The sequence below is a fragment of the Mus caroli genome, chromosome X, assembly GCF_900094665.2.
Source record: "Mus caroli chromosome X, CAROLI_EIJ_v1.1, whole genome shotgun sequence".
Lineage (NCBI taxonomy): Eukaryota > Metazoa > Chordata > Mammalia > Rodentia > Muridae > Mus > Mus caroli.
The window spans coordinates 145435631-145446455 of record NC_034589.1 but is presented as its reverse complement, the minus strand read 5'-3'; the positions used below and the strand labels follow the sequence as shown (position 1 = coordinate 145446455).

General features: G+C 34.7%; 1 pseudogene; it reads right to left on the bottom strand.

The window, feature by feature from the left end:
• Positions 1-9887: 9887 nt before the first annotated feature.
• On the bottom strand, positions 9888-10062 carry LOC115030233 (annotated as a pseudogene).
• Between the last annotated feature and the right edge of the window lie 763 nt (positions 10063-10825).

The following is a 10825-nucleotide window of genomic DNA, read 5'->3' as shown; positions in this document are numbered from 1 at the left end:
CTTCTTCTTCTTCTTCTTCTTCTTCTTCTTCTTCTTCTTCTTCTTCTTCTTCTTCTTCTTCTTCTTCTTCTTCTTCTTCTTCTTCTCCTTCTTTTTAGAAGAAGCATGGGTGAACCAGCTTGAGCTCTAGAGAGTGGGGGAGTATGCCCCACCCCTTGCTGGCTAAAGGGGTTGGCATTTGTGTGTCCATGAACTGAGAGGGAATTTGATATTTAAAAGCTTTTTAAGTCCAGAGAACAGTAATATGTCATAACAGGCAGAAATTTAGGAAGTATAAATGTTGATCTCTAAAAATAGATTTTGAGATATTTATTTACTTATTTATATATGTGTTTAATTTATCCATTGTATGTATGTATGCACTCATACCTGGCATGTGAATAGAGAAGAGGACAACCTTCAATGAATCATTTCTTGCTTGCCCTCTTATTGAATCAGGCTCCTTCTTTTTCCCCGTTAATTTATTCACTTTATATCTGGATTGCAGCCCTTCCTCTCCTCTCCCATGGGCCTCTCTGCCTACCATTCCTCCCCTTCACCCTGAGAATGGGGAGGTCTTCCCCTGAGTACCAACCCATCCTGACACCTCAAATCACTGCAGGACTTGGCACATACTCTACCACTGAGGCCAGACAATGGTAACCCACTTAGGGGACCTGGATTGACAGGCAGGTGACAGATTCAGAGATAGTCGCTACTTCAATTGTTGGGGTATCACATGAAAATCAAGCTCCTTCTGTGTATGTGTATGTATGGGGCAGGTAGGTCCAGCCCACGTATGTTCTTTGGTTGGTAGTTCAGTCTCTGGGACTACTTCATTAATAACATACATATAAATAACATTATATGAACTAAATAGATTACTTTTAGGAATATGCATGTATATACATTTACAAATATGCATGCAATAACACCTAGTAACAAAAAAGAGGCCAAAAACATGAAGAAAACTGGGGAGGGCTTTGAATAAAGGAAAGAAAGAGATTATGATTATATTATAATCTCAAAAATAAAATTAAACTAAAGAAATTTTAAAATAACACCACTAACAACAATAATAAAACAGAAAAGTAAAGGGTACAAAATATCAATATAAATGTTTACCCTTAAATTCACCTTTGTAATCCATACTCATTCATATAATGATAAAATTCCATCTCAATCAGTATACCCTCTTAGAATCATCTATTTTCTTTAACTACACTAATCACCTATGTATTAATTAAGCTTCTAAAATTGGGATTAGTAGAATAACACAGTTCATATTTTGTGTGTCTCACTATATCTGTGAATTTTATGTTGTTGCTTGTGGCAGTAGTTGTATTCATAAATAGATGTGTTCTCTTTTGATTAGATACTGAGCACTATTTAGTTCATGGATTTATGTACATTCTAGTACATGTATTTGAAAAACATATATATATATATATATACAGATGATGCAGATAGATATGTATAATACACATACATAGATAGATGCAGTTCTGTTGAACATATTCCTATAACAGAGCTCTTAGGATGCTTTTTCTTTTTTATTAATTTATATATTTATTCACTTTACATCGCAATATCAACCTGTTCTTCTCTTAGTGACCCCTTACACAGATCTTTCCCCCATTCTTCCCTACACTTCTCCTCTGAGAGGTGGAGCTCTTCCCCCTCCCCACATCAAGTCACTACATAAGTAGGCAGGATGCTTATTCTTATTTTTAAAAAATAGAACTCCCTCATATTTTCATCAGCAAGAATGATTTAATTAGACCTTTTAAAAATATAAAGCAAAACTTCTTCTCTTTTCAGAGATGTACAGTGAAGTAATCATTTCCACGGTGAATTCGAGGATATCTTTAAAAATGGTTATTTTAAAATAAATAGACAACAATAAATAAACAGACAAAAAATAAAAGGGTATAGATTATTTTAAATGACAAATTATAATGAATGAAAATATGTGATTTATGATTAATTTCATTACACTTTTTTATTTTTAGCACATTTTGAAATTCTTCCAAATAAAAACTGTTGGCTGGAAATATAGATCAGTTGTCAGGAGCCATCTAAGAGAGGCTAAAACTAACAACTAACTTTTCTAGAGATGGCCTATCATTTTGCATGGCTGTGATAGGTAAACTTTGAATTGCAGGGCTGTCAGAGACCTCATTTCTGGATTTCCTAGTTGTTGATTTGCCTTTCCTGTCATTATTAAAGTGTCTATAATGATTCCTTGGCATTGGCCCTCCCTATTAGGTAGATTTTTCTGTAGATCAATGAAGACATACTCTCATGTAGCCATGCTGTGTAGACAAATTGATGATTTCATATTTCCTGATGATTTTATATGATTCCTAAATTTATACAAGTAATTTCCAGCTCTCTAAAAAGCTGCAAGTAGGGCTCTGTAACCCTTCATGTATCACAGGCTAATCGTACTAGGATAAAAAAGTAGGCTTGGAACAGATTTATGATCAGTGAAAAAGTTCCTTATAGGTAAGCTGTGAGACCACTATCAGATAACTAAAGGTCATAAACAGGGAATGGACAGTTTATTGCAGCTGCAGGGATAAAAAAATAAAATATTCACTGGTTTATCTATACAAAACTTCAAAACTAGTGAAACACAAGGCAGAAGATTTGCCTCTTGACAAAACTATGCTAACTTATGACATAAAAATTATTGTTTTAAACTTTTAATGAATTTATAGATCTAATAACAGATAGTGAATGTTTAGTCAGATACTAGTCTTAAGGCAAACACATGTAAACATTTTTGCTATGATTCCTTAGCAACTTATGATTTAAATTAGTGTCTTAAGCATGTTATGAACTTTTGGAATATAAAGATGCTTGAAAAACCATGTGATAATTTATTTTGAGAAAATATAAGAACTAAGAGTGATGACAATGAGACATGGGACTTTTTTCTTACTTTCAGCAATAAAAAGGTAGAAGCATTTTCTTTCTTGGAGCAATAAAGGTTGGAGCTTTTTTTCCATTCAGATTGAGTGAGGTTTCATTTTTTTTTTGCATTGGCACTTAATTTGTTGGAACTTATTCATGTGAGCTTTTGCTCCATCCACTAAATGTATATATGCATATGCATGTATAGGTGTGTGTATATAAGTATTCATGAGCACATGTGAAGTTGATGAGACTCGTGTCGTGGTAAGGCCCAACCAGTGTGTGTGTGTGTGTGTGTCTGTGTCTGTGTGCATATTACCTTTGCAAAAGATTCTTAATTATTATTATTATTTCCCTTTCTTTTCTCTCTGGTTCACAAACAGTTAATGAGTTCCAAACTTCTTGCCTAGCAAGTAAGAAGTCCTTGAGTGAGAGAGAAAAGAAACCAGTGTTTATTAGCACAAAATAGTAAGAGAGAGTTACAGGGAAAGAAACCAGCACTTATTAAAGCACAAAGTAGTAAAAGAGAGTTACAGCGGAAGAAGCCAGCACTTATTAAAGCATGAAACAGTAAGAGAAAAGAAACTAGTGCTTATTAAAGCACAAAGAGTAAGATTATTAGGCAGGGATCATCAGTCTTTAGCTTTTATCTGATGCTGTGTCCCACCCAGTTCCATTCAATCCTAAAGGCCAGGGATGCCTCTCCCTCCTCCCCCCCCCCCCCCCCAGCAATCAGCTGAGTTGCATGTGGGAGTCCTTAGGTTCAATTCATAGTATAGCAAGAAGGAAGTCAATGGATCATTGTGCTATAAGATTTAATGTAAGTAGATAATAACTTAACTGGACCACGGACCAGAATATAATAGTCAAAATGAATAGTGGGCAATCAAAAATAGGAAAATAAAGAATATTATAGATTTGTAGAACATAATGAAAAATCTTACTCATAGGAATAATTTTCTGGAGTCATGTGAAGAAAAGTATATTTTTGTCAATAGAGTGAACACCATCAAAGTAAAGAAACAATCCCATCCAAATATAGTATGGAGAACCACTGAGTATGTGGAATTACTTTCAAGCCCATGGGAGACTCAAAGTTTATATAATATAAAAATAATATGAAAGGGGCTGGAGAGATGGTTCAGCTCTTTCAGAGGTCCTGAGTTGAATTCCCAGCAACCACATAGTGGCTCACAACCATCTGTAATGGGATCTGATGCCTTCTTCTGATGTGTCTCAAGATAGCTACAATATACTCATATATATATATATAATAAATTATTAAAAATAATATGAAAGATTAAATATATATGTATATATGTATGTACATTTCTATAAGAGGTATCAGATTATAGTAAAATATCATAGAATGTAAAGTACTTTTATATTAATTTAACTCAATATGTGAAAGAGCTATATGTTGAAAACTAAAAACTAATTTAGAGATCTAAATGAATGGAAAGATATTGCCATAAAACTAATTATGAGTTTTTATAGGCCATAAAACTTATGACATTCCCAATGATTTATTTACAAATTTATTACAATCTCAACAAAAATGTTGCAGCCCAATTTTAAACAAATTGGCAAGATGATCTATAAAAGTCTTTTGAAAAAGCAAGATCTCAAATTGTCAAATAGATTTTTAAAAATAACAAAGTTGAAGAGCTAAAACACAATTTCAAGACTTATTAAAATGATACACTTTGGCCAGCTCTCCAGAATGAATGAAACTATAGAAAAAAGAGACCTACACACATATGAGCAAATTAATTTTTATTAAAATTAAAAAAAACAATTCAGTGTTTTAATAGGATTTGGTTAAAAGAACAAATTGTAAAAATGTTAAAGGGGAATGTATTATATTACTTTCTCTAGTCCATATTTATTTTCTATTTTATTTTTATTTTGATTATCAATAATATATTCTGTTTGGTGTTTAATGTTCTTACTTGTTTTTTAACTTCCTAAAAAGATATAGGTGATTTCAATACCTCAGTTACTCCAATGGACAGGTCATCTGGACAAAATCCACAGAAACATCAACTGGACTTAACAGATATCTGTAGGATATTCCAGCCAAAAATAAAAACAAATGATATATGTGGGAAGCCATTCCGGGCTCCCTGGCCAGCCGGACGGAAATCTACTCCAGGCTGTAAACAACCCAATGTTTGGTGGATGGCCTGCCCTTAATCCCTGATTGGCTGAGCAAGCCTGCCTGGTGAGGTGATGTGACCTGTGGTGATTGGTGGGGGCGTGGTTGNGGCTGGAGTGGAGAAAAACACTTGTAACCAAAGAGGCTGGGGGATTTGAAGAGAGAAGCTGCCTGAGTAAACTACTTTAAGAAGAACCTGTGGTTGTGTCTTTCTTGCTGGCTGAGTTGGACACGACAGATATACATTCAGCAACACATGGAAGCTTTTCTAAAGTAGACTACATCCTGGTATAAATTTTACTTTTTAATTGTATCCCATTAAAACACTTTTATAAATGTTTTTATTAGAAAAATTAGAACTCAATGAAATAAAAACAAAGAAAACAATGCAAAGAATATAAAAACTGGTTCTTTGTGAAGATTGACAAACCCTTTGGACCTCCTAAACAAAAAAGAGGATCCAAATGAACAGAATCAGAAATTAATACTCCATTACAATAGACATCAAAAGAATGTGAAAATGAAATACTCTAAACACCAGTACTGAGTTAAGGTGGAAAATCTGAAAGAAATGTACAAGTTTTCTGATATAATCAAACCTTCAAAATTAAATTAAGAAGAAATCAACTATTGAAACAGACCCATAAGAAATGAGGTGATTGAAATGATAATAAAAAGCCTTCCAGCTAAAAGAATGTTCACAGCCAGACAGAGTCACAGAATTCTATGACTTTCAAAGAAGATCTATAGCCAATTGTTCTTACCCTATTTTTTTTTAAATGTAGAAACAGAAGGAGCATTCTCAAGCCCCTTCTATGAATTCTAGTACTATGAACTATACTACAGTATAATTCTACTATCCAAAATAAGTAAAGACACAACAACAACAACAAAGAAAACTACAGGCCAATATCCCCTTGAACATAGATTCAAAATGGTCAATAAGACATTAACAAACAGAATGCACACATATATCAAAAAGATCATCCACCATGACACAGTTGGCTTTACTTCTGAAATACAGAGATGGGTAAACAGATGCAAGTCAATAAATGTGATAAACCATAGACTAAAGACAAAAACCACATGATCATCTCAATGGATGCAGAAAAGGCCTTTGACAAAATTCAACATGTTTTCAGGATAAAAATCCCAAAGAGTATTGGCTTCGAAATTCATGGTGTTAAACACAAATTTAATTTGTATTTACTGATTTTCAGCTGTTGAAGTGGTTTTTTTTTGAATGTGGAATGAATGTGGAATGTAGTTTCTCCATTTTTCATAGGTGCATCTGACTAATTTCTTTAGAGTTACAGCCTACATGTGTTTGTGTACTTCAATGCATTTCTGGATGAGATACAACATATTCTAATTTTATAAAACATTTTGTAAATATACGAGGATACATTCATTACAGGGGTAAAACACTGGTATGAAAATTCATTCTTCATAAGTTCCTGTGTTTTATTTGGGCCCAATTATTAGACATTGTCACATTGCCAATTTATGATAGAGAATTTTATTATAAAGNTTTGTCTCTTATTTCATTGTTATGGTTCTTTCAGGATGATGGAATTTCCCTTTGAATGTTGAAACACATCATTATATTTTAACCTTTAGTTTTCAAGTGCGATAATAAATAGTTTCTTTTCATTCTGGGCTTACTGGAATCAGTTAAATGTTTCTAGACTTACATGGTCACATCTTTGTTTCGATTAGTTATATGCAATTATTTTGCCTCTACAAATAATAGGGCAACCAATTGGTGAGCTGGTAAAATGACTGTAATTAAAGCAACGCAGGAGAAAAGGATCCAGTTTTGTGGATAGTTGTTTATTCTGCATTTTTGCTCTTCAAAACAATTAAATTGTTGTTTTATACTTATATACTCACAGGGAATATTTGCAATATAATTTTAAACTGGAGAAATTAGTGTTTTATAACAATCCATTACAAAAACAAGCAAAGAGTCTGATCTCCTCTCATTAGGTTGAGAAAAATGCTGGTCTCTGGAGGTGGATATTCTGTTATTTGCCTTAGTTAAGTATGAATATATGAGAAAATCCCCTCCATCATTTTAGGCATGTAATGTTACTAGGACTAGCAGTTAATGGAACATACTTAGGTATGAATATCTCCTAAATACAAAAGATGGTATAAATTTTACTGTAATCCTACTCCAAACTTAGCCTATTCTGTAATCTTTCATTATGTGGGTAGATTTTCTACTTCTGCTATTTTTTTTTTAATTTAATGAAAATCCACAATGAAATTACACTCTAAATGCCTTTTTAAAAGTTTGGACAATTACTCATTATTTGAATAGTTCAGTAGCCTTTAGTTTTCATCTGAATTTTCATCTAATTGGCAATGACCTTCAGCCAACTTCCTTCTCTCTCAAATTCCCTAATCACATTTCACAGCAGTACCATCCGACCATTGTCCTGGAAAAGCTACATGCTGAGATGCCAAAGAAATCCATGCAGGCTTGAAACACTTAAAGAGAACTAGAATGGACAAGAAAAAAAATCACCCAACCTCTTCAAGAGTACAGAATGTAGTGTCTCTGGAGTTATATCTCATTAGATGTTCAAAAGAGTTTTCTAAATTATTTTATGAAAATAATGTGAATTTTTTATTTCCAGAAAACCTAAGGTCAACAGGTTCTGCACAGTTTAATATCATTTCATAATAGTTACCAAGTTTTGTTGCAAGCACCGTTTCTTATTTTTTTTGTATCTGCTACTTTCCCAATGATCAATTAATTGAAACATGTGGCATAGTCAAGGTCTATGCCAATCAACCTGTAGCTGTAGGAAAGTCAATTTAAAGAGATTGCTGTTACTCAGAAATACATGCAACATTTTGAAAGAATCAGAGTGGTTTCAGGGCATTACTGCCAAGAAGAAAAGTTACCAGAGCAAATGCAAAAACAGTGTAATGAAGCATTTAAATGATTTATCTGTATGCTACATTCTTGGTTTAATGGAGCTGGGACAGCTTGCTTAACTGCCTGAATGTTTCATATTTCATGGGTTGTTATGGAATTGTGTAGACACTAACTATATAACTCTCAGATCTATTTTTATTCAATCAAATTGTGCATAGTATTGTACATGCTCTGAATTTATATAATGTTTTCGATCGTGGCATTTTACAAGAGGAGAAGATTTTAAAAGTACCATCTGACTTGCAAGTATAAAGAGCATCTTTAAAACGATACTAGTTACTGAGAGAATAGCAGCAGACACCTTGTTTCTGGGAAACAAAAGAATGATGCTGCTGAGCTCATTTAGAAACCTTATTCTGCATGAAAGAGCGCAGTTGTTACTGTTTTGCCTTTACTGTCTTAAGTCTTAAGCCATCTCCTTCTGGTCCTTCTCCAGCCAAGGTCCAGGTGTCTAAGCCTTTTAAAGGGAAAACAAGAAAGTACCAACCCTCCACGGGGCATTTTGTTTCAGTGGTTTGATTGGTTTAAGACCCCCTCCGAAGAAAATGAAAGGAAAACAAAGTAGAAAGCCATCATCCTGAGATGACAAAAAGAATCAAATCAAAATGAAGATAACTTCATCTCAACTGAAAATCCAATCTCAAAGGTGTACAGATGGGGAGGAACATGTTTTTACCATTTTTATCTTGCTGGCCTGAGCTTCATGGTTTCAATGCTTGTATTGCTCCTGTCCTTTTTTTTTTTAAGTTACAGATTTAAGAATTTTTTTCCAATTCTGTAGCAAGGAGTATTATAGCTAGTTTTGAAGAGCCCAATTCTTCACTGTAAATTACTTAAAAAAAGTTTGTCTTCCGAAATCACATGGATTTTTTTTTTTCTCTTCTGTTGACTGTGGTTTCAGGGTAGACCACACAGTGCTGTTGATAAGAGTTTAGAAATAATTCTACTGGCTATTGGACCTCCTTTGCCTCTTAGTAGGGTGTAATTAACAGCAGAAAAATCCACTCAAGTATGAAACAGTTGTCCTATATTATAGCCTGTGCACATTTTGATCAGCTGCCAGTTGAGAAGCCTTTGGGGCAAAATTTTACACATTTCACTCTTGGTTCATGTGCTTTACTGGGGCCTGGGGAAGAAAAGACTTCAAGTTGCTGCTAATTAAAATGATTGCTCTGACTCCTCTCTGAGGACTACTCTTTTAGTTACAAAGTGCATGTGCAAATGAAGCACCCCAGGCATCAGGAAATTCTCTGAAAGCAAGTTAGAAGGAGTCAGGGCTTATCTTTAGACTGAGCTGCCATAGAACTGGCGCAGCTGGAATTCTGTCCAAGGAGTCCTTCATATTTTATCTGATGAACAACTGTCTTGAGGAACACACATGGAAGAATACCAGGATTTGTTTGGTTTTGGGAAGTAATGATCTACCATAAGTAAGGCAAGTAACATTTTTTTCCCCCCTAGGAGATTCTATCATCATTGTCTGAAGCTAGTTTGGCTTTCAGAAGACCCTGACTCAAAGGTTTAAAAAAATACTTTTTATTGATTCTTTGTGAATTTTTCATCATGCCCCCAATCCCACACACCTTCCCATCTCTCTCACTGCCCTCTACCTTTGCAAACCCCTACTCCCACAACAGAGAAAGCAAATATTGTAGTGTGCCACAGGGTGTCCCACATTTTTGTCAATACTTCTTTGCTTACAAATAAATGTTCATAGCAATGACTCCTTGTTCTGGTAGGAGGCTTCTGGCTTCTGTAACAATATCAATATTGGAAACTCGCCTGGATCCTCTAGGTTATCCTATTGTTGCCCTATGCCATACATAGTCTGCAGCTTTGGAACAGCAAGACCAGCCCTTCATAAGCTCCCGCAGTTCATAGATAGGGTAGATATGCAGATGGATCAAGTCAAAGCACTAGATATGAGCCTGAGAGGTATCCGAGTTGGTCAGTCTGCCAGCTCTCTTGCTCTCACTCTTTTGGGCACTCAAAAAGCTTTTTTAACTCATAAGAACAGATAGTACACTTGATCTTAGCCAAAACACTGAGAAGAGATTCAAAGCTTCCTTTGAAAAAAAATCACAGTTTGATTCTACAAGAGTTCTCAGAGACATCAAGGTGGGCCAGGCTTCCCTTTTCCCATTGGAATATCCATGTCCTTTTGACAGAGGACTCTTTTCCAGCATATCTATGCTCAGTGTTCTACTTATGGTCACGACTAAAAAATAAAACGAAATATTTTCTTTTTCTTTTACTGAAAACAGATAATTTTCTCACACAATATATCTTGATTATGCTTTCCTCCTGCCATTACTCCTCCCAGTTCTTTTCCACCTTCCCTCCTACCACATCTACCAACATCTTGCAAATAGGCCATGCCTAGTTTTACTGAATTATCTGTTTTTTCTTTATAGTCCACAAAGGATCCCCAGTATAATATGCAAAATTAGTCAATAGCTGAAAAATATTCAGGGTTGTCACATCAAATGCATTGAAATAGTTATATACACTGATAAGTGTTGTTAAAATAAATTAAAAAAAACCCATTTTCAACTACTGTGCATCACATTTGTAATAAAGTTATAATTTCAGAAGTAGCTAATGTGCTAATCAGCTTTTTTAATTAGATATTTTCTTCATTTACATTTCAAATGATATCCCGGAAGTCCCCTAGACCCTCCCCCTGCTCTTCTCCCCAACCCACCCATGCCCACTTCCTTGCCCTGGCATTCCCCTGTACTGGGACATATGATCTTTGCAAGACGAAGGGCCTCTCCTTCCATTGATGGTAGACTAGGCCATCCTCTGCTACATATGCA